Genomic DNA, 21,511 nt, shown 5'->3' with positions numbered 1-21,511 from the left:
CACGGGCAGTATTCTCTCCGGTTTGGCTGAGGTGTAAATTTCTTGGAGAAGTGATAATGTTCAGTATCTTTGAAATATAAAAATCCCTAGCTTTGCCTGTCATCCACAGTTAGTTAGTCCAAAGAAACACCAAACTCTCAGACAGTCAGGCGTTTGAAATTTGGAAGAATTGCAAACTGCGAGGAGGACAATACAGAACTCTAGAAGGATTCCGACAAGTTGATGGAAGTGGGCAGAGTGGTGGCAGGTGATGTTCATTGCTGAGAAGTGTGTGGTTTTGCATTTTGATAGAATATGGACAGATACTATAAAATAGGAGGTACGATTTTAAAAGGGGATGCAGGAGCAGAGGGACCTGGTTGTAAGTATGCACAGATCACTAAAAGTGGCAGGAAAGGTGGAGAGAGCAATTAACAAAGCATTCAGTGTCCTGGGCTTTATTAATCAGGACACAGAATACAAGAGCAAGGAGGTAATGCTGTACTTATATAACACACTAATGAGATATCAGCTGGAGTAAAGTGGCAGCCATGGGCTGCACATTATGCAAAGGGTATGAATATATAGTGCAGAACACTTCAACAAAAAAGGCTTCAGGAATGGGTGGCACTGTGGGTCAGTGGTTAGCACTGCTGTCTCACAGCACCACGGACCCAAGTTTAATTCCACCCTTGGGCGACTGTGTGGACTTTGCATGTTCTGCTTGTGTCTGTGTTGGTTTTTTCTGGTTTCCTCACACAGTCTAAAGATAAGCAGGTTAGTGTGGATTGGCCATGGGAAATGTAGGATTACAGGAATAGTATGGGGGGAGGGGGCGGCGGGGGGTGGCTGGGTGAGATGCTTTTTGGAGGGGTGGTGCAGACTTAATGGGCTGAAAGGCCTCCTTCCACATTGTAGGGATTCTATGATTCTTGAAACTTCAGTTGTGAGGATAAAGGAGAGAGGTTGAGATTGTACTGTTTGGAGCGAAGAAGGCTGATAAGAGATTTGACACAGTGGCTGGGTGGAGTAGACAGGGGAGAAATGATTCCACTCCTAACAGAACGAGGGGACACAGATTGAAAGCAATGTGCAAAAGAAGTGAGTGTAATGTCAGAAAAAAAAACCTTTGCATACAACAAGGGATTGGGTCTGGAATGAACTGCCTAAAATTGTGCTGTACCAGCCCCAACTGAGGCATTCATGAGGGACAATGGATGATCAGTTAAAGAAAGACAGTGATTAGATTAGATTCCCTACAGTGTGGAAACAGGCCCTTCAGCCCAACCAGTCCACACCGACCCTCCGAAGAGCAACCCACCCAGACACATTTCCCTCTGAATAATGCTCTTAACACTACAGGCTATTTAGCATGGCCAATCCACCTGACCTGCACATCTTTGTGACTGTGGGAGGAAGCCCACGCAGACACAGGGAGAATGTGCAAACTCCACACAGACAGTCACCCGAGACTGGAATCAAACTCGGGTCCCTGGTGCTATGAGGCTGCAGTGCTAACCACTGAGCCACTGTGTGATCTGTAAAGATACAGGAAACAAGCAGAAGAATGGCACTAAATCATGATGCTCATTTGGAGAGAAGGTGGAGAAACAATGAGCTGAATGGTGGCCTCCTGTACTCTAACAATCTGTAATAATTTACCGGATAACTGTAGGCGTGCACCTCAATAATGTAAATCAAGAAAACTGCAGACAGAATTCTTTATTGATGGACCAGTTTTAGTTTTGTGAATGATAATGCAGCAGTCCACTATGAATAATAAAACAGATGTCATATTTTGTCTGGTAAAAATTGCATATTACAGTCTACTTTTTTGTAGGTGTTGTTATTGTGCAGTGATGCATTTATATCATGTTCTCTGTCACCTTTGTGAATTTCTCCTGCTCCCCATTGATGAGACAATGGAAAGTAATAGAGAGAGACAGAAGAGAAGTCGAGCAGAGAATGACAACTGAATGTCATTGATGGGTGAAAGGTGAACCATCCATCATCCACCGCTAACAGTCTCAGAATCACTGTCGATTTCACATTCCTCCCTTCACTGTCAGTAATACTCCCGATGGCCTGTCCTTCTGTCTGGGTCAATGCATCACCTCACTTTCCTTTAGCCTCAAGGCTTCTCAGTTGGAGATGAGACATCAGTTAGCATTTCAACCCTTTCACCTCCTACACTGTCTTTCTAATTTTAGAATGAAATCTCTAATGGTCTATTTTTGTGTTTAGACCAATTCGTTCAGCCACTTCTTGATATTTTTAATCAAACTGTGTTATCTCATACCTCTGGAACAGGTGAGACTTGAACCTAGCTCTTGCCCAAATGTGTGAAAACTTGTTGAGAGGGTGGATTTTGGGTGGATTGGATTGCTGTAAGACCTGGCTGCTGATGCACACATTTGGAGCTGATCAATTATCTATATTCAGCCTGTTGCTCTTATTAAACTACCCTGTAGCTCCCTTTGAGACTCATGCCAGCAGTTGGGCTGTCATATCCTGGGAATCAGAATTGGAAACGGAAGACTCAGTGCGGATTGGACAAAATGCTTATTATCAAAACAAATCACGTGCTGGATCTTTCACTCAGTGCACTCTCTGCAAATGCGAGATTATCTATAGCTCAGCCCCTCCTGTCAAAGTTCACACCAAGTGCTGCCAATCTATCAGCCCCGTGCTCGATGACCAATATTGACTCCTGGTCTAGCAACACATCCATTTTAAAGATCTTCTTCAATCCCTCCATGGGAAATAGCAACAGGAGTAGGCCATTCAGCCCTTTGAGCCTGCTCCACCTTTAAGTATGATCATGTCAGATCATCTAACACAGTTCCCCAGGCCTTCAGCTCCAAGAACTATATATAACTAAAAACTGAAAGAACTGCAGATGCTGTAAATCAGAAACCAAAACAGAAATCGCTGGAAAAGCTCAGCAGGCCTGACAAAATCTGTGGAGAGAAACCAAAGTTAACATTTCGGGTTGAGTGAGCTTCCTCAGGATCAAGTTCATGCACCTCTTTGCAATAGTGCCCTTTGTTTTCTTTTAATGACCAGCTATGTGTGCAGAAAAAGGAACCCCCTGACAGTGTAGCCCTCCGTCCATACAGCGCTCCCAGTGCCATTCTGGATTGACATATTCAAGTTTCTGGAGTGGGACATGAGTTCTGAGGTGGGGCCACTTGACCTGAAATGTTAATTCTGATTTCTCTCCACTGATGCTGCCAGACCTGCTGAGCTTTTCCAACTATATCCTTCTTGAAGAAATTCAATATTTTGGTCTCAACTATCTCCTGTGGCAGAGAGTTCCACAGGCTCACCCCTGTTTGGGTGAAGGAATTTCTCCTCATCTCAATTCTAAATGGCCTACCCTATACTCTCAGACTGAGAATCTCTGTCATTAGGAACATCCTTTCTGTGTTTCTCCTCTCCATTTTGTAGAAATGAGAAGTCACCAAGTCCATTTTGTCATCAAAACCTATGGTATGACTTCGCTCGGTAAGGCATCTTCACCTGATTTTGTTTCTTCACGAGAGAAGATACCTCTATCCTTCCAGCCAGCCCTACCTCTGAGATAGCAAGCAGTGTGATCTGACGACAGTAACTCCCAACAGCATCACATTAACTCTGAAAGGAGGGATGTTGATGATTAAATAGTGACAAAAACAAGGCCAAATGCACACTTGCTGCATCGCACAGCTTAACACAGACCAATAATTCTCCATCGAAATCACGTAGATCTCGGGTTGGAGTGATAGATTATATAGAAGATTGAACAAAGGAGCTTTGAAAGGACAAATATGTCAAGGTAGCTTTGAAAGCTTATTGTAGGAATGCTGGAGGAATTATCCAGACCACTGGATGGAATTTAGTGGTCTACGTTGAGATGTATAATTAAATGTCGCCTGGACTCTGAGCACTCTCACCTCTGAATGAAAAAATTCATGTCCCACTCGAGACACTTGAGTACATCAGTTCAGACTGGCACTGGGAGCGCTGTGTAGAGGGAATGTTGCGCAGTCGGAAGGGCTTTTCTTTCTGCACTCTTAGCTGGTCATTAAAAGAAACATATGGCACTAGTGCAAAGGGATACAAGAGTGTTCACTTCTTGATTTAATCCATAAGATGTATAGGAGGAGAAGCAAGCCACTCAGCCCATCGAGTCTGTTCTGCAATTCAATGATATCATGGCTGATCTTATAATCCTCAACTCCACTTTCCTGCCTTTCCCCCATAACCCTTGATTCCCTTCCGGATTCAAAGTCTGCCTCTCTCAGCCTTGACTGTACTTAATGACCCAGAGTTGACAGCCCTCTGTGGTAAAGAATTCCACAGATTTATTATCCTCTGAGAGAAGAAATTCCTCCTCATCTCGGTCTTAAATGTGTCAAATTCTGAGGTGATGCCCTCTGCTCCTAGACAGCCCACACCCATTGGGGAAACAATCTTCCCATAGGTTTCATACATATCCCTCAACCAGATTATTTTATCATTCCATCAGCGTTGTCTGTGCATTCTTTCAGTTTTTAAAAATTTTATGTGGAACGTTACTGGAAAGTTGAGCTGATATCGGTGCAGCAAGGGAAAGAGAGATTTATTCATCAGCAATCTCATCAACCACTTTGGAAGTTCGTGAAATTTAACAATACATTGGGCTGAGATGGAAGTGCAAATTAGAACGAGTGAATTCAGTGTCAAATCGGCTACAGATGCAGGAATGATAATGATAGAAAATGAGTGAAAAACAGAACAAATGCAACAGCCAACCAAATATTTTTAAAGTGATGAAATTAATGTTTTTTACGTGTGATATCTGAAGGGACAAGACTCCATTCTGGTAGTTCTGATCACTGGACCAGAAATGTGAACTCTGATCTCTCTTCATAGATGGTGCCAGACCTGCTGAGTTTTTCCAGCAACTTCTGTTTTTGTTCCAAGCTGGTAATCGCTTGTTTTCCATGCCAGAGAGGTGGTTGGGAATAATTATTGCTGATCACATTATTAATAAGACCATAAGACAGCAAGAAATAGGAACAAGAGTCAGCTGTTTAGCCCCTCGAGCCTGCTGAACTGCCCCCCCCCCCATGAAATGATCTCTTTCCTTGAATAAGGGGAATAAAACTGCTCACAGTGCTCCAGATGTGGTCTCACCAGCCCCTTGTACAGCTGCAGCAAGACTTCCCTAAACTTATACTCCACACTCCTTGAAGTAAGGGCCAAAATTCTATTCCACAAGGATGTGCATAATTCCTATTGCGCTCTCAAATGCTGAGTAAGTCACTCAGTTCAAGGACAACAGTCAACAAGTGCTGGCCAGGTCACTAAAGCCACATCATGTCAAAGATATTATCATGCGGCAACTTTACATTTCAAAGCTTTCCATAATATCCTACAGCACAGACAGAGGCCATTCTGCCCATCATTCCTGTGTCCTCTCTTTGAAGGAGCTCTCCAATCAGTCCCACCCACCAGAGTCTTCCATGACAACTACCCACATGAAAAGAAAAGTCTCATTGCAGTTCCTTTGCCAATTATCTCACAAATCTGTGTCCTTTGTTTACCTTTGTTCCTGCTGGTGATGCATAGACTCTATCAAAGCCTTTTGTAAGTTTGGACACTCGTTCCATGTTCTCTTAACCTGTTCCGTTGTAAGGAGAATAATCCCAGCCTCTCTAGTCTTTCCACATTCAATAAATTCCCTGATCCTCAGTGTCATTCTGGAACATTAGTTTGTGTGTGATGAAAAGTGTACAATTTACACATAATAGCTTCATTTCTCTTAGAGTTTGGCATTCAAAACCAGTGGCATTGGTACTGATATCTTTTTACAAAGAGGTTAAAAATTAATTGTGTCAGTCTTTTTAGAATCAATAACTTTATATCAGAACGTGCCTTCTGGAATGTTAATGGATATTTGTTTATCCCATAGTGGTTTACGACAGCAGAGAAGGAAATATTAATAAATTAATTAGCTTAACGGAGTCTCAAATGGGCAAGCTTATTAAAAAATGAAATTTAAAAGCTTTGAGGTCTGTCTGTAGCAGTCCTGTCTGCAGTCAAATGCACGTATAGCATCTCCTAGAAAAAAGAGATCTTAGCAGTAGTTATCTTCGTTAGTCATCTTAGCGAAAGAATAGAGTTTCTGAAATTCCAGAGCAGGAGTGTTTGGTTAGAAATCTGAATTAATTATTTAAAACTGAAAAAATCTAAGTCCTCAGTTGTGTCAGGATTCAAGTAAGCAGAATTCTCACATCACAGGACCAGAACAGAGATGCGGCAATTTTAAGTTAAGCCCACAAATTTGGTAGGGAATGAATTTCTCTGTATTTTAGTTAATTGGAAAGTGATAATATTGGGGAGTAGGTGAGAATTTGGTTTGATGAATTTTGAAATCTTTCAAACTGTATTAAATTGTAACATGGATATGTATGTTACAACCCCACAGAAGGCAAATCCCAGACAGAAACTCAGCTCAAATTTTGATTTATTTTGCTTTCAACAAAATTTCTTTTACTGAAACATAAGCAGAAAATGTTGGAGGTTTTGCTTTAAGAATAAAACAATAATCCATTAACAAAACAATGAAGAAAATATAGAATATCTATTTACAATACAAACTCAAAGATTTTTATATGCACATTAAAAATATAATTACAGCAATCCCCAAAAAACTCCTTCATAAATTGAAAAGAAATTAAATGATAGATATATAGTACAGGCAGTCCCCAGGTTGCAAATGGGTTCCATTCTGGAAACATTTGCAAGTCGATGTATACAAGGGCAATATAATGCAGCCATTTGTATGTATAGGAAGTGTTCATGTGTCAGAATTTTTCAATTATGCTACTGAAAGGCAATTACGTTCATGAGTATGAGAGTTTGTAAGTTGAACATTTGTAAATTGGTGACCCCTGTACCAAACACGCTCCTAGCACAGTCTCCAAAACAACCTTGTACTATACACACACAGAATCCCGTGTCTAATACCTCAATAGGTTTAAGTCTCCAACTTTTAGATTGAAACTGCATTTAGTTTCTTCCTAGTATCATCATACTCTAAATGTAGTTTGAAGTAATCTCTTCAGGGTTTAATCCTGATATATCTTGTCAAGGATGATCATTAACACTTCACTCTAAAGTAATCTAGTTCAATATATCCTTTCCTCTCAGAAACACTGGTCTTACACAGCCATCCTATTCCAACAATTTCACAAGACAACTCAAAGCTCAAAATAAAACTGAAACTAAAAATCTTCCTTTCTGAGCAATGGGGTGTTTCCCTTAAGCTTAAAAAGAACAAGTTGCAGAAATCTTTAACAAGCCTCAAGGCCCCATTGTTTACCTGATGCCTCATAAAACAATCCAAGGTTAAAAAAAATCCATTAGTGATGTACAAAAACCCAATCACTCTAAAGCAAGATCTTAATAACTGGCTTAAAAGAAATCATTATGGCTACAAAAATACTTAAAAGTTAATTATTTAACTTCAGACACACCAAAAACCTACAGGTACGAATGCAAAGTCTACAAATCCAAACTTGCAATAAATGATCTCACACATAGCTATAAATCACAAAGTTTACATCACATCTCCAGATAGTTTAATTTGTTAATTCTGTTTTTATGTTATTGATGTAATAAACTTCTGTTCCATTGGTAAAACTAAATCTTCAGCATTACGTGCTTCTGTTTCAATGAAATATCACCATATTAAGTTAACAAAAGAGCAAAGAAATCATCTATCAATCCAGATTTCAGTTGAGGATCTGAGGCACTCAGTAGTAACTTCAGTCAGGATCAGAGCATGTCATGTTTTGTACATGAGTTCTATGTACCTATGCATGTGAAATCAATGCGCTCAAACCAAGGGCTCAGAGTGTAACTTAGATATTTGCTGTGTTTCGAGTGGATTTGATAAACTGTGCATGGTAAATGGTAAGGAGCAACAAAGCACACGGACAGGAGTATTAGAGGAGTGTTTACATGTTGGCATCTTGTACAGGTGATAATTATTATCTTATGAAGCATCTGGCTTCACAAAAAAGTTAACAAGTGGTGTTACTGCAATTTACAATGAGGTATTGATGCATGAAGAAATGGCCAGGCATAATGTTCATGAGAGGAAAAGGCAGAATGTGCAAATTTTGTGTTCTGAGGACTGTACGTCTCACTTCCCAAAGGCACTTTGCAGGAGATAGATTCTAATCCCACGGTGAGGTTGGAGGTCCGGGTGGAGAGATGAAATGCAGCACAACTGACACCACTCATTTGACCCCAGTTTAATTGATCGCAAAGCTGCCTATTTCCTCCACATTGTGCCTGGCATTTCATCATCTTGTGATGAATTAGAACGACAATGTGAATGGCATTTCCATTTTGGGAAAACTAAATTAACACACTGCTTAAATGTGGTGAAACATTTTTTTGAGAGTTAAAAATAATCCTGAACTTTTAATGCAAAGAAATGTTATAAAACATAGGAAATACGCCAAGCTGCAAGTATAAGAAAATCAGCACGTGAAATATCAGTGTTGTTTCAACTGAACCTTGCTGCAGAATTGAGTAGGTCTGAAAGCGTCTCTAGGAGAAGGACATTGTCTTGCTGATAGATACAGAATAGGAGCATGAGCAGGCCTTTCAGTCCTTTTAACCATTCAGTAGGATCATGACTGATCATCCAACTCAATATCCTGTTCCCTCTCTTTCCCCAAACCTTTTGATCCTTATCAGCCGAAGAACTATTTTTACTCATCCTTGAAAATATAAAGTGTTTTGACCTCAAATGCTTTCCGTGGCGGAGAGTTTCACAGGTTCCCCACTCGCTGGGTGAAAATTCCACCACATCTCAGACCTAAGTGGCCTGTCCTGTATCCTGAGAATGTGATCCCTGGTTCTCAACTCCCCCATTTCTTTTTTTTCTGATGTGCATTGGATAGTGAAATTCTGTTAAATAATTTCAATGACTATAGATCAAGGGAGATAGACACATAGTGACAAAGGGCTGTCAGGAAGCTTTCCTTCAAACAAGGAGAGACATTCTCCAGACTGAACCGTAAGGAGTATGGCTTTGTCGTATGAGGAGAGGTTGGGTTGACTGGGCTAGTATTCATCCGAGTTTAGAAGAATGTAAGGGGATCTCATTGGAATTTCCGACAGGGTTGGGTACAAGGATGATGTAACCGTCTGGCTTGTCTTCCAGAACAGGCCGTTACAGTCTCAGGCTGCACAGTAGGCCATTTTAGACTGAAATGATGAAACATTCCTTCACTCAGAGGGTGGTGAACATGTGGAATTTTCTACCACAGAAGACAAAGTCATGGAATATATTTAAGAAAGAAATAGATACCTAGAGGCAAAATGTGTCAAAGGGTACAGGTTGTTCTGCTATAACGCAACAGTTGCATTCTGCTGTGACTTCACGCTATTGAAAATTGCTACATTTATACCATTTTTATCAACTTGATGAAACACTCCATGTGTGTTGCTGTTGACTTGCAATACCTAGAGTCCCTGATTTATGAACATCGGACTTAGGATCACTTGTACTTACAAACGTGATCCTACACAGGGACATAATTTTAACAATCCAACATGCAAACACATCCTCTGATATATCAAGGCTATTTTATATTGTCCTGCAATATATCAACTTGTGGACCAGGGTATATCTGTTCTTCATTTGACATGAAGCCACCTTAGGTGATATTAGGGCAGTCTAGAAAATCCTTGGCCAGATCAAAGAGGTAGGTTTTTAAATTGCAATTTAAAGATTATTATTAAAGAGAGAGCAATGTTAGAGAGGCAAAAAGCTTTAGGAGCAAGAGACTTTCAGAGACGAGGTGCAGGAAACAGGAAATGGTTGCCCAGTGACTGATACTGGGGATGCACAACAGATTGGAATTCAAGGATTGTAAGTGTACTGGAAGTGTGTGTGGGGCTTAAGGAGGTTTACAGAAAGGGAGAGGGCAGTGCCATGGGTGGGATTTGAAAACAAGGATGGGAAATTAAAAATCAGTGTGCTGCCAGGGCAGGTACCAATGAAGGGCGGTGAGTATCGGGGTTACAGGTGAGGTGTGGGTAAGAAACCAGGCCATAGAATATTTCGTTTAAATGTTACTGCACATCTCTGTAGCAAGTGGGATTTGAATCCAGATCATCTAGCTCTTAGGTAGGGACACTACCACCACATCCTAAAAGGCTGCAGAATAATGGATGATTTTAAGTTACTGTAAATGTGGAATCAGAACAACTGAGTCTATCCTGCCTCCCTCAGGCAAGAGTCTTATGAAGGGGACTGTTACCTTCCAGCTCCCAATTCTAGTGTAGAATCTGTATCCAAATTATCACAATATTTTTCCATTCATACCATTTCCTTATTACATTTCAACATTTCCAATTCCTTTCATTCCCTCAAACATTGCTTGCTTACGTTATGCAAGAATAATTTTAAAAATCCTGCACATCAACAGAGTAACCATCTTCTCACTCACTACTACAGCTTCCACCCACTCAAACTGAAGTTTAATAAGGAGAGATATCTTGTGAACCACAGCTGTGACATATTGCCAGGTCAAGTTGATTCTATTCCTGGAAACTCTGTTATGACCCTCAGATCTAGAACCAAGGCTGTACACCTCCATCAACCCATACCCCATCATCAAGCTCACCATCGTTCCATCCTCTTGGTAGCCCTGCCTAATTCCCACAGCCAATCAGAAAGGGGAGTGACATTATTGTCACCCAATTGAATCAAGATTGCCTTGGCAGTGAAAAGACAGGTTTCCATCTCCAACCTTCACAGCTTTTATCATTAGCTAAGGGAATAGTGTAAAGAAAATTCTACAAAGCCGATCATCCTTAAACACTACACTGACATTTCTCCTGGGAGTTACACCACTCTGAAAATCAAATCTTCAATTCCTGGAGAGTCTGGGACAGGCCTGGAGGGTTGGTAACCCCGGATGGTGGAATGAATGAGACATGGTGGAATGCCCAGGCCCAAAATAGTTTGATGACAATTTGCAGAGTTTTTTCATTGCCGAGAGTCAGTCCGGTTGGATTTTCTTTCACTCCCTTTTAAATTCATTGAGGTCAATGTCAAGGACACATTTAATAGACTCTTTTATATATTGGAATTGTGACAGAACAAAAAAGTCTTTTGCTGCATGAAAACAAGCCCCTGATCCCCATAGCAACAAAGGTCAAAGTACTACTGAATCAATCACTTTCCAGATACGCTGTTTATACTAATCATGTCACTTTAGAGTTTTGCAAATAATAGGTGTATTATAAAAAGTAGAATATTTTTAAAAACCTAATCTTAGTTTTTTATTTGTTTTAAAGTCTTGCTGTGTTTCTATTGCAGTAAACTTTTGTTCAATATAACCTTAAGGTGTAGTTTGCCATTGAGGCTTAAGCACAGTATTGATCAAGGTACTAACCTCCCCAAAAACAGTAATGTAATGCCTGTAGTGCTCATGACAGATTGATTAATTAGTTCCCCTTGTCTGCCCTGGGACCGGTGCTCAACTCTGGACATTTCACCTTCAATGTACATTGTGTCTATGTGTGTTACTAATTTAGATTCAGGAGTCTGTCAGCTGAGGAAAGGAACTTTATGCTTCCCACATACTGGGTAAAATGTACCCCAGTTCCATTGCTAAACAAGATGTAAATTAACTTGTATGTCAATCTAACTCCATCAGTCCTTGCTTTTCACTGAAGCACTTGATCAGTGACTGGCATTCTTCTCTCTGTCAGTTCAGTGGAAATCCACCAGTTTAGCGTGATACGCCTTTCATTATTCATTCATGGGATGTGGGTATCACTGGCTGGACCTGCATTTATTGCCTATCACTTCAACTCAATGGGTTGCTTGGGCCATTTCAGAGTCAACCACATTCTGTGGGTTTGGAGTCACATATAGTCAGGATCAGCAAGTTTCCTTCCCTGAACAAGACAAATGGATTGTTCCCCAAACAATGGCTTCATAAGTCACCATTAGACACTTAATTTCAGATTTTTATTGAATTCAAATTCCACCATCTGCCGCGGCAGGATTTGAACTCAGGTCGTGAACACAGTACCAAGGTCTCTGTGTTATTAATCCATCAATAGTACCACAAGGCCATTGAATTCAATTAAAAATATCTCAGCTTAGGAATCTAATAATGACCATGAAACCATTGCTGATTGTTGGAAAACCCCATCTGGTTCACTAATGTCCTTTAGGGAAGGAAACTGGCATCCCTACCTGGTCTGGCCTACCTGTGACTCCAGACCCACAGCAACATGGTTGACTTTTAACTGCCCTCAGAGTAGTTAGGGATGGGCAATAAATGCTGTCCTAGTCAGCAATGCCCTCATCCTGTGAATGAATAAAAAAAACCCACTATGTCACCATATCCACAAAGCATTGCATTTCTTTGGTACCTTTGACCTCAGCCTATTTAGCAGCATCTTTCAATTAAGTTGGTTAATTTAAGGCATATGCACTGTTGTAGGATAGAAAATATAGATACGTTTGCACAGTAACTCCCATATGCAGCAAGGTGGTAATGATCAAATGATCAGCTATTTGTAATGTTTCTTGATGGATAGATATTGGTCAGGATATCTGGGCAGACCTCTCTCACTCTTAGTTCCTTGGGATCTCACTTTCATTGCTCACCTGGAAGATGGCACTCAAAACCATAAGATCATATGATCTCAGAGTTAGGCCATTCAGTCCATCAAATCTGCTCCACCATTCAATCACGGTTGATATGTTTCTCAATGCCATTCGCCCATCTTCTCCCAGTAACCCTTAATCCCCTTTCTAATCACGAACCTATCTATCCCTGTCTTGAATACGCTCAATGACTTGGCCTCCACAGCCCTCTGTGGCAATGAGTTCCACAGATTCCCCACCCTCTGGCTGAAGAAATTCCTTCTCAACTCCGTTCTGAAAGATTATCCCTTCACTTTGAGGCTGCGGCCTTAAGCCCTAGTCTCTCCCGCTAATCTTCCCTACATTCACTCTATCTAGGCCTCTCAGTATTATGCAAGTTTCAATGAGACCCTCCATCTCATCCTTCTAAACTCCATCGAGTATGGACCCAGCGTCCTCAACCACTCCACATATGGCAAACCCTTCATCCGCAGGATCATTCTTGTGAACCTCCTCTGGACCCTTCTAATGCCACCAATGCTCCCAATATTCCAAATGCAGTCTGACCACAGCCTTATACAGCCTCAGCAGTACATCTCTACCCTTATATTCTAGCCCTCTCAAAGTAAATTCTAACATTGTATTTGCCTTCGTAACTGTTAACTGAGTCTACATGTTAGCCTTAAGGGAATGCTGAACTAGGACTTGCAAGTCTCATTGTGCTCCAGATTTCCAAAGCTTTACCCCATTCAAAAATAGTCTATGCCTCTATTCTTCCTACCATTGTACATAATCTCACACTTTCCCACATTATATTCCGCCTGCCATTTCTTTGCTAACTCTCCTGGTTCGTCCAAGTCTTTCCATAGCCTTCCTCCTTCCTCAACATGTCTTTGTGTTATATGCAAACTTAGCATCAATGTCCTCAGTTCCTACACCCAGATCATTAATGTCCTCAGTTCCTACATCCAGATCATTAATGTCCTCAGTTCCTACATCCAGATCATTAATGCATAACTTGAATCTTCGTGGTCCTAACACGGTCCCTTGCAGAACTTCACTTGCCACTGGCTACCATCCTGAAAAAGACGCCCTTATTCCCAATCTCTGCCTTCTGCCAGTCAGCCAATCCATTATCTATGCCAGAACCTTGACCCTAAAACCTTATTTTGCAGTGACCTGTGCAGCACCTTGTCAAAGGCCTTCTGGAAAACTAAATAGCTCACATCCACTGACTTTGCTTTGTCTAACCTGCTTGTAACCTCCTCAAAGAATTCTTACAGATTGCTATAGGGACTCCTAAAGTGTGGAAACAGGCCATTCAGCCCAACAAGTCATGTACTGACCCTCCGCAAAGACCCAGGCTCACCACCTCTACCTTATCCCTGCATTTCTCATGGGCAGTCCACCTAACCTGCACATGTTTGGACTGTGGGGGGAAACTGGAGCACCTGGAGGAAACTCGCACAGATGCGGGGAGAATGTGTAAACTCCACACAGACAGTTGTCCGAGGCCGAAATCGAACCCGGGTCCCTGGCGCTGTTAGGCAGCCATGCTAACCACTGAGCAACCACGCCCCTCCATCCTTCTGATCCCCTCCTGATTCCTCTCCACCCTATTTATTGCTGTGCTCCTTCCTGCAGTCCCAGGAATAGCCAGCACCAATCTCAGATCCTGCCCGGAGAGCCACTCCCATTGAGAGGGGGACCCCCCCCTTCCCAACTCCAGCCACAGGGTCTTCAGGCTAAGGTGGGGGCTGGTAGGGGCTGTGGGAGAGGTCTTCTTCTGAGCCTGCCAGCTGGGGGTGCACTTTCCTTCCAGGAATAAGAAGAATCAGGAGTGGCTGGGATACCTCAACCAGGTGAGGTCAGCATCTGTGGAGAGAAAGAGCATTAACGTTCCCCGTCAATGATCTCTCCTGCTTTCATGCTCTGGGTTGGTAGGGGGATGGTGGTGGTGGGGGTGGGGGGGAGGGGGGAGAATGGGGAGGTTTTGCGAGGTGAGAGGAAACAGTTCACACCCACACGCCCTCCCCCTTTCCTCCTCTCTGTAATATGCAGCTTGGACCGCAGTGTTTTCAGAAACTCAAAGAATGATTACTGCACAAAAGGAGGCCATTTTGTCTGTTATCTTTACTCTGGCTTTCATTAATCTTTGCCTTTAATCTCCTCACCAGTGACAAACTAAAGAGTTTTATAAAAAATTTGGATTCAAATTCCTTGTTGCATCAGACTTTGTCTATGCTAATTTCTGGACTGTTTTTCATACATTGAGTTCCGATGACATTATGAAGGATACACGCTCCCCTTCTGCTCACTAATAGTCTAAGGGAACTGATTAAGTTCATTACAGAGACTCATTCATCTCAAGGTGATTTGGCATCTACTTTGCAAGATAATTAAATGCCATTGTACATCAGACATGATGACATTTCCAAACCAATATCCTTCATTAAGTCCTTCTGAACTCACTGTTTCAATCTGAGCAGAAACAAAGTCAAAGGCAGGGGTTGGGTGCCAGTCATTACAAAATGAATGATGCCATCATGCTCTAACCACATGATGTCCAAAGTTTCAAAGTGCACTATTGGAAATAGCAGCTTTACTGGTTTTGGGAGGTGCAGGGTTTGATTTGCAGTCTGTGCCAATTTGGTCCAATTTGTGATGATTGAAGACAGAGGCGGTCAGATGTCACCTACTGACCTCCACAGCTGAATATCAGCGATTGGACAGAAATTGCTAGAACCACAAGATGATCAGGCAATTCTCCCCAGTGCCCTGGTCTGTTTTATCTTCCAGCCCTGCCATGAAATGATTGATTTCCTTATTCATTACCACAATAGCAACTGCACTTCAGAAGGATTTCATTGGCTCTGAAATTCTAGGCATTGGCCTGCTGAAGTGAGAGGTGCTACGTAAAGGCAAGTTTGTTCTTTTCTTTGTCAGCCAGGTCTCTGCAGATGCTTGGACAAGACAGACAGTGCTGGAGAAACTCAGCAGGTCTGGCAGTGTCTGTGGGGTGAGAAACGGAATTAAGGTTTTGATTCCAATTTGACTTGTTCACAAACGTTAACATGGTTTCTCTCCCCAGAGTTAACATTTCTGAACAAGTCATATTGGGCTCGAAATGTTAACACTGTTTCAGCCTCTATAATTAAAAATCACACAACACCAGGTTATAGTTCAACAGGTTTATTTGGAAGCACAAAGTGTTCGGAGCACTGCTCCCTCATAAGGTAGCTCGCAGTTGGACTATAACCTGGTGTTGTGTGATTTTTAACTTTGTCCACTCCAGTCCAAAACCGGCACATCCACATCAATCTCCACAGACACTGCAAGAGATAACGTATCAAGTCTGATATGCTTTGATCAGAAATGTTAACTCTGTTTCTCTCTTCATGGATGCTGCCGGACCCGTTGAGTTTCTCTAGTACCTTCTGTTCTAATGGCTGGAGATGTCTGTGAGTGGTTAGTAGGTTTGGATAGTGTGGGACTCAGCTTTAATGGGCTAAGCAGCCGAGGTGCAGTATCTTTAGTCCGAACTGTTATGAGCAAGATGGGCCCCTGTGGCACAGTGGTAATGTCCCTACGTCTGGGCCAAGAGGCCTGGGGCCAAGTCCCATGTGCTGCAGAAGAGTGCTGTAACACAACAGATCAGGTAGAAAATGTCTTTATGATTGAGGTACTAGATGCCAACTCCTTCCATGGAAGTAACTCCATGCACTTCAAGACAAAGAACAGGCAAGTGGATGAACACAGAATGGCTGAAATGTTGAGCAATAAAATCATTATTCACACTAGCATCCATTCAGTAAACAGTCAGGAGATAATTGGAGTCACTGGATTTATTAATTAGGAAAAAATGACAATTTGCAACTGACAGATCTATGCATCAGTATGAGGGCTTTCTGCAGAGTGGAATAAATTAGGTAGTTTATTATTGCTCGTTGAGTTTTGTGTGTGCACAGTTGTTGTGTAGTTAATTGTATTGTCAATGTTACAATCAATTTACATTTTTAAAACTTTAATTTTGTTTTTGCTGGGATTAATCCAAGGCAATTGGAGCTTTTAAACTTCAATGATCAGCATCTTGAGAATTATCTCAACAGGCATTGAGTGTCGAAGGGGAGTTTGCTTAGCTTTGTAATGGGTAATTTTTCTGTGTCTTCACTTGGCAATGGTTTCACTTCGGAAAGTGAATAGGTTGATGAGGGAGGCTCAGCACAGCTCTGTGCATGGAAGGTCTAGTCTCACAATTTGAGTTTTTTGAGGAAGGTGACTGAAAGTAGGCTGTGGACATTGTAAACGTAGACTTTACGAAAGCATTTGGCAAGATCTCACATGGTAGTCTGGTCCAGAAGGTTAGGCCCCATGGGATTTATAATGAGTTGGTAAATTGGATTGAAAATTGGCCTGGTAATAGGAGGCAGGGTGTGGAGGTGCCAGTGTTGGACTGGGGTGGACAAAGTCAGAGGTTACACAACATCAGGTTATAGCCCAACAGGTTTATTTGAAATCACAAGTTTTTGGAGTGCTGCTCCTTTGTTAGGTAAAGTGAACTTAGAAGACAGAGGATAATTGTGGATGAATATTCTTCTGACTGGAAGTTTGTGACCAGTAGTGTTCTGCAAGGGTCAGTGCTGGGACCTGTCTTGTTTATAATTTGTATAGAAATTATTTGGATGAAACTGTAGTTGGTCTGATTAGTAAGTTTGCAGAGGACATGAAATTTGGTGGAATTGTGAATAGTGAAGAAGTTTGTCCACGGATATAGCAGGATATAGACCATTTAGAAAGTTGGGAAGAGTAATGGCAGATGGAATTTAATGTAAACAAGTGTGAGGTGATACATGTTGGGAGCTAAAATGCAAGAGGAAAGTATACAGTAAATGACAGGACCTTTAGGAGCATCGATAGGCAGAGGGCTCTTGGGGCGCAAGTCCATAGCTCCCTGAGTATGTCATACAAATGGGTAAGGTGGTAAAGAGGCGTATGGCATGCTTGCCTTCGTTGGTCAGGGCATTGAATATAAAAGTTGGCAAGTCATGTTGCAGATGTATAAATGTTTAGTTAGGCCACATTTGGAGTATTGTGTGTAGTTCTGGTCACCACACTATAGAAAGGATGTGGAAGCTTTGGAGAGGGTGCAGAAGAGGTTTTTAAATTAGATTAGATTACTTACAGTGTGGAAACAGGCCCTTCGGCCCAACAAGTCCACACCGCCCCGCCGAAGCGTAACCCACCCATACCCCTACCCCTACCCCTGCATCTACCCCTTACCTAACACCAAGGGCAATTTAGCATGGCCAATTCACCTGACCTGCACATCTTTGGACTGTGGGAGGAAACCGGAGCACCCGGAGGAAACCCACGCAGACACGGGGAGAACGTGCAAACTCCACACAGTCAGTCGCCTGAGGCGGGAATTGAACTCGGGTCTCTGGCGCTATGAGGCAGCAGTGCTAACCACTGTGCCACCGTGCTGCCCATGGTTTACCAGAATGTTACCTGGATTGGAATATATTAGCCATAAGGAGAGGTTGGAGAAATGTGGATTGCTTTCACTAGAGCATCGGAGGCTTGGGGGGTGGGGGAAGGGGGCGATCTGAAGGATGTCTATAAAATTAGGAGAAGCATGGATAGGATGGACAGTCAGAGTCTTTCTCCAAGAGTGGAAATGTCAAATACCAGGGGGCATAAGTTTAAAGCCCAAGGGGAAATATTAAATTTGATGTGCAAGGTAAGTTTTTTAGCAAAGGGTGGTAGGTGCCTGGAACATGCTGCCAGAAGCAGATAGAACATAGAACATAGAACAATACAGCACAGAACAGGCCCTTCGGCCCACGATGTTGTGCCGAACTTCTAACCTAGATTAAGCACCCATCCATGTACCTATCCAAATGCCGCTTAAAGGTCGCCAATGATTCTGACTCTACCACTCCCACGGGCAGCGCATTCCATGCCCCCACTACTCTCTGGGTAAAGAACCCACCCCTGACATCTCCCCTATACCTTCCACCCTTCACCTTAAATTTATGTCCCCTTGTAACACTCTGTTGTACCCGGGGAAAAAGTTTCTGACTGTCTACTCTATCTATTCCTCTGATCATCTTATAAACCTCGATCAAGTCACCCCTCATCCTTCGCCGTTCCAACGAGCAAAGGCCGAGAACTCTCAACCTATCCTCGTACGACCGACTCTCCATTCCAGGCAACATCCTGGTAAATCTTCTCTGCACCCTCTCCAAAGCTTCCACATCTTTCCTAAAGTGAGGCGACCAGAACTGCACACAGTACTCCAACTGTGGCCTAACCAAAGTCCTGTACAGCTGCAACATCACTTCACGACTCTTGAATTCAATCCCTCTGCTAATGAATGATAATACTCCATAGGCCTTCTTACAAACTCTATCCACCTGAGTGGCAACCTTCAAAGATCTATGTACATAGACCCCAAGATCCCTCCGTTCCTCCACCTGACTAAGAACCCTACCATTAACCCTGTATTCCGCATTCTTATTTGTCCTTCCAAAATGGACAACCTCACACTTGGCAGGGTTGAACTCCATCTGCCACTCCTCAGCCCAGCTCTGCATCATATCTAAGTCCCTCTGCAGCCGACAACAGCCCTCCTCACTGTCCACAACTCCACCTATCTTCATATCGTCTGCAAATTTACTGACCCACCCTTCGACTCCCTCATCTAAGTCATTAATAAAAATTACAAACAGCAGAGGACCCAGAACTGAACCCTGCGGAACTCCACTTGTAACTGGGCTCCAGGCTGAATATTTATCATCTACCACCACTCTCTGACTTCGACCGGTTAGCCAGTTTTCTATCCAATTGGCCAAATTTCCCTCTATCCCATGCCTCCTGACTTTCCGCATAAGCCTACCATGGGGAACCTTATCAAATGCCTTACTAAAATCCATGTACACTACATCCACTGCTCTACCCTCATCCACATGCTTGGTCACCTCCTCGAAGAATTCAATAAGACTTGTAAGGCAAGACCTACCCTTCACAAATCCGTGCTGGCTGTCCCTAATCAAGCAGTGTCTTTCCAGATACTCGTAAATCCTATCCCTCAGTACCCTTTCCATTACTTTGCCTACCACAGAAGTAAGACTAACTGGCCTGTAATTCCCGGGGTTATCCCTATTCCCTTTTTTGAACAGGGGCACAACATTCGCTACTCTCCAGTCCCTTGGTACCACCCCCGTTGCCAGTGAAGACGAGAAGATCATTGCCAATGGTACTGCAATTTCCTCTCTTGCTTCCCACATAATCCTAGGATATATCCCGTCAGGCCCGGGGGACTTGTCTATCCTCAAGTTGTTTAAAATGTCCAACACATCTTCTTTCCTAACAGGTATCTCTTCTAGCTTACCAGTCCGTTTCACACTCTCCTCTTCAACAATACGGTCCCTCTCGTTCATAAATACTGAAGAGAAGTACTTGTTCAAGACCTCTCCTATCTCTTCTGACTCAATACACAGTCTCCCACTACTGTCCTTGATCGGACCTACCCTCGTTCTCGTCATTCTCAGGTTTCTCACATACGCATAAAATGCCTTGGGGTTATCCTTGATCCTATCAGATACAATAGCAATGTTTAAAAGGCATTTAGACAGACATCAGAACAGGCAGAGAATAGAGAGATATGGCCCATATACAAGGAGATGGCATTAGTTTAGATTGGCATCATGGTCAGAGTAGACATGGTGGGCTGAAGGGCCTATTCCTGTGCTGTACTGCTCTACTTTCTATGAAACATGGGCTGTATGCTCGATTCCAATTCTGACTTAAGCAACTTGAGTCTGGCACTGAGAGGAACACCATGCATTGGAGGCACTGAGCTGAGCAAGATATGTTCAACTAAAGCTTTGTCTTATTGTCCTACAAAGGTATTCAACTTTGTAGTTTCCGGTAATTTCTGATGAAGAACATTGTGTTCTCATAAGTTCCTCCCAAACATCCCTTTCCACAGCCAGGTAACAACTAATCAGACTTTTCAATCTATTTTGTGGAGAGAAAAAAAAAGTTAATGTTTTCAATCTATTATGATTCATTGTAGGAATTTGGTCAGAGAGGACTCAAAAATTTGTTTCTCGTTCTCTACAGATGCTGTCAGACCTGCTGAGTTTCTCTAGCCCGTCCTGTTTTGCAATGAGATCTTCAAAAGTAGGTGGCAATGGTGAGGGAGGGCAGCCAGATGGAACCTCCCTGCGTGTCTTTGGGGGAAGAGTCCTCATGGAAAGAGGGATTTGACTTAAAAGGGATTTCCTCAACCAGATGCATACGCCAGACTTAACTCTATGTTTAATCTTAATTTCCTTTCATGTTTGTAATTACCTGATACCTGTGGAATAAAGAATCCTGCTTCATGATTTTTTTTGGTCATCCAAGTGATTAAATCTCATGTTAAATTTCTACATCGGATTTACATCTATGGTGTTGCCAGTGAATCCTGCTGTAACTGAAACAACTTCCCTTATATTTCAGCTTTTGCAGTTTGAACCAAATATATTTGGGGGGAGTGAACATTTGAGGCTATTCACATTTTACATTCACTAAGTCCCCTTCTTTTATTGACTTCCTTCAGCCGATTGTCTGGTAATCTCTGGTGTAAATCAATAAATTTGCTTGGTTTATATCTTTGAGTCATAGTTGATCTAATCATAGTTGTCCTTATCTGACCCCAGATTTTGTTTCAAATGAATTAGGTGACAACGTTGTCATCTTTGCTGCCTATGCTGCTGGTTAAATCTCAAAACACCAGAACCCCTTTAATCCTGAACCAGCCATTCTAATCAATGCAAGTAAACACACCAACACTAACACTACTTAATGCGTGTTAATGCTTTAGCC

At 42.3% G+C, this 21,511-nt stretch overlaps 1 long non-coding RNA gene across 1 annotated transcript in view; it reads left to right on the top strand.

Annotated features, from left to right (window-relative positions):
* LOC140484522 (uncharacterized) overlaps positions 1-20,990 on the top strand; it is a 42,516-nt gene extending 21,526 nt beyond the window's left edge. The window contains exon 3 of the long non-coding RNA XR_011962225.1: positions 20,765-20,990. This is a non-coding gene — a long non-coding RNA (uncharacterized lncRNA). The remainder of the gene's footprint in view (positions 1-20,764) is intronic.
* Positions 20,991-21,511: the final 521 nt, after the last annotated feature.

The sequence above is a fragment of the Chiloscyllium punctatum genome, chromosome 13 (assembly GCF_047496795.1).
Source record: "Chiloscyllium punctatum isolate Juve2018m chromosome 13, sChiPun1.3, whole genome shotgun sequence".
NCBI classification, from domain to species: domain Eukaryota; kingdom Metazoa; phylum Chordata; class Chondrichthyes; order Orectolobiformes; family Hemiscylliidae; genus Chiloscyllium; species Chiloscyllium punctatum.
The sequence above is the reverse complement of the archived record's forward strand: the minus strand, read 5'-3'. Positions and strand labels throughout refer to the sequence as shown.